Source organism: Magnolia sinica, chromosome 7, assembly GCF_029962835.1.
Source record: "Magnolia sinica isolate HGM2019 chromosome 7, MsV1, whole genome shotgun sequence".
Lineage (NCBI taxonomy): Eukaryota > Viridiplantae > Streptophyta > Magnoliopsida > Magnoliales > Magnoliaceae > Magnolia > Magnolia sinica.
This window is the reverse complement of record NC_080579.1, coordinates 35,515,076-35,518,754: the sequence shown is the minus strand read 5'-3', so window position 1 is coordinate 35,518,754 and position 3,679 is coordinate 35,515,076. Positions and strand designations below refer to the sequence as shown.

The 3,679-nt window shown below is 37.5% G+C and overlaps 1 non-coding gene across 1 annotated transcript; it reads right to left on the bottom strand.

Annotated features, from left to right (window-relative positions):
- Window positions 1-2,628: 2,628 nt before the first annotated feature.
- On the bottom strand, window positions 2,629-2,735 carry LOC131252290 (small nucleolar RNA R71). The gene has a single exon (XR_009174322.1). It is a non-coding gene; the product is annotated as a small nucleolar RNA R71 (small nucleolar RNA).
- Window positions 2,736-3,679: the final 944 nt, after the last annotated feature.

Genomic DNA, 3,679 nt, shown 5'->3' with positions numbered 1-3,679 from the left:
TAAGTTAAGAACAAATATCAAATACATCTGACTGTTAGAATCATAGATATGACCCACACAAGAATGGTCATAATAAGTTCCCAAATACATTTTTCGTATAAGGCCAAGATCTCAGTCATCCGAACTCCGATTGAGGCTTATTATATACTGTTGGAAAGATACTTCAATTTTCTATAAATCCAATGGAACATATATTTTTAATGCATTCATTAAAAGAATTAAAAATGGGTCCATTGTTGGTAAATCGGAATCCCGCATGTGCTGCTAAATAGCAGCCAAGTAAACTTAATGCTACAAATGATTGGACCGTTGGATGGTTATGAAATTTGTCTTAAAGTTAGCTCATATTTTGGTTCATATTATTCCCAATTTTCAACTCTGATATTAACATAGTTGATTTTATATGAATTTTACAAGTTGCTATCTAGATACAAAAATGGGATTACATGTGAAGGGTATGATATAATGTTCATCATGGTGGGCCATATTGACGTGGGCCACTTGTTAACCACCATAGCCATAAATACATGCACACAAGAACTCCACACCTGTGGGGCCCACACATAACAAGAAAATAAAAAGAGGAAGAAAGATGAGGATGAGGAAGATGAAAGGAGGGGTGTAGACTCACCTCAATGGATGGATGGCTTGATGATGATGTGTGGTCCACTCCCTCTAGGTTTGACGATGGGCCACACCTTAGCCCCACTCTCTCTCACTTTCTCTTAAAATCTCATATTTTTTTAAGTATAAGAAAATAATGAGTGCAAGAGAGTTCCTACTCTTATATAGAGAATTGGGGGTTGAGGTAACAGGATGATGTGGCAAGTTTATGCGTATTATTGGTGCTAAAAGTGAGGTGGAAGGTGGTGTATGGTATGGGTAGTAGATGAATGAGGTGGATGGTGCTAAGCATTCATTAACAAAGGTGGAAGAAATCTAGGCATGCTAGCTAATGAATGGATAAGGGTTATAGGTTGTAGGTGATGCATGGTGAATGATGAAGTGGAGTGTTGCAATTGGTTATTTGAAGTGATATGGCACAAATCAAGACATGCATTGGATTCATGTGTAGGATGAGGTGGACATGGGGCATGATTAGTTTTTAAGGCATGGGGAGAGGGTTAATGATAGATTTTGGGGTAGAACCCAATTTTCGTCTTATAGTGCTTGCCTTGTATGTGCTAACTACTTATTTGTCATGTACTAATTGTCTTATCTTGTGATAATTTCCATGTTCTAAAAGTGAGCTTTCGGCCCACATGGGCATAAGTCTAATGGGCCTAACACAATAAAGGTTACTCGTGTTATACACAATCTGGGCCATACATTTGATGGGTCGTATCTCACTAACAAAGCGTTGGATTGATGCATGATTTTTACCATTGCAACCGCAACGACGATGCGGTCCACATGATAAAGGTCTTAAGGTCATCCGGAATAAATCTCTTAGGTGGTGTTGTTGGGTGTTCTGGGGTGTGGTGTATGGTCTATCAACGGTGCGGATTAGGACACGTGTGTACGAGCAGTGTTACTAAATACCGGGAACCCATAAGAATACACACAACACTAGTCCCTGTGGATTTGACCTCAGTCTTACTGAGATTATTACTATATCGCAACCCTACACTTGGGGTTGTGAACCAGTTTTTGGCGCCATTGTCAGGGATTAACGGTTGTGTTTTTCTGAGATTAACTAGTTTTGGAATTAGGATTTGTTTGCTTTCTATTTTTAGGGTAGGATTTTTTCAGAATTATTTTTAGAAACTTACTTTCTAATTCTAGGTTTAGAACTTTCCTAATTTATTTTTAGAAACTTTCCTTTTTCATTTTTAGAAACTAGGTTGCTTTTTTAAAAACTTTCCTAATTAGTTTTAGAAACTAACTCATCTTTCTATTTCTCATTTTTAGAAACTAATTCACTTTCCTTTTTCTTTTGTAGGATCCTAACACAAAACCTTCTAATTTGTTAACTTCTTTCTAATTCTCTCTCTTTCTATTTCTAGATTTATATTTCCCTTCTTTTTTAGGTTTAGGTTAGATTCTGAAATTGAGGGTTGAGAGTGTTTCATGCCCAAGTGGGTCTGTGATAACACTCGACGTCTCTTGAGTAAAGGAGGATTGGTTGAGGGGTTATCTATCCATAACAGGATGAGACAACACTTGAGATCCACAGACTTAATTGAAGTTATGGCTTCCAATCAACCTCCAAATCCTCAACCTAAGGTTAAGGAAATCCAGGATGAAAACGAGGTGCATCAAGCATCCCCGCCTCGTACTTTACAAAATTATTTACAATCAGCAAGGGTGAGTACACCTTCATGCATAATTTTTCTAAAAAATACAGGGCATATGGATATCAAGCCAGGGGTGATCCAACTCCTTCCTAAATTCCATGGACTTGATATGAAAATCCATATTTTACACTTGAAAGAGTTTGATGAGATCATAGTCACTTTATACTTTCTTAACGTGTTTGATGACATGGTCAGTTTAGAACTCTTTCCCTTTTCTTTGAAAGAGAAAGCTACGACGTGGTTGCATTCATTATGTCCATGATCTATTGGTAAATGGAGCCACATGACAAGGAAGTTCATAAAGAAAAATTTTTCATATCATAAAACGAACACCCTTAGAAAATCAATTATGAACTTCACCCAAGAGGAAGATGAAACATTCTTCTAATGTTGGGAGTGGTTCAAGGATCTTGTCAGTTCATGCCCACAACACAGTTTTGAAATATGGCGCATCACGAACTTCTTCTATGATGGATTGACATCTCCCATGCGCCAATTGGTCGAGACAATGTTCAATGGGGAATTCATGAATAAAAATGTTGATGATGTGTGAGACTATTTTGATAAGCTTGCTGAAAACACAGAATGATGGGACATCTCCTCGAAATTGAGCACAATTTCTAAGCCTACTCAATTGAAGGAGAGGGGTGGAATATACCTTCTGAAAGAGGATGGTGATATCAGTATTAAAGTGACTAATCTCACAAGAAAACTCGAGGCCATGGAACTAGAGAAAGATAAGGCTAAGGAAACTGTTTGTGGTATTTGTGCTTACAATATTCACGCAAATGAAAATTGTCCAACAATACTTACTTTTCAAGAGGTACTAAATGAGCAATCTAATGTTGTAAATAATTACCAAAGACCTTTCAATGGATCCACCTCCAATACATACAATCCTAGTTAGAGAAATCATCTAAATTTCAGTTGGAGGAACGGACAAACTGTTATTTCTCAAGGATCCATAATCAAATTTCAAATCAAGGGAAACCTCAAGAGGATACAGTTCTAAAGCATCTTCAAAATTAAGAGTTTTTCAATCAGGGTATGTTACAAGTCTTTCAAGAGCTTACAAAGGCCATTGAAGGGCTTAAGACAAAAAATGTGATGGGGAACAAGGGAAGCCTTCCGGCTCAACTCTTCCCAATCCAAAACCCCAATATGAAGTCAGCGACCTGAGCTATTCAAATCAAATGGAGCAAGCTAAGTCTATCACCACCCTTAGGAGTGAGAAAACAATTGACAAATCTATTCCGATAAGGGCTGAAAAATCTAAGGAGCCGAAAATATATGAAGCTTATAGACCTAGCACTACTCCATAAGAATTAGAACTGAAACTTCAAGGCAAGCCGATTGCAACATTCCCCCAATGGTTGATTGCA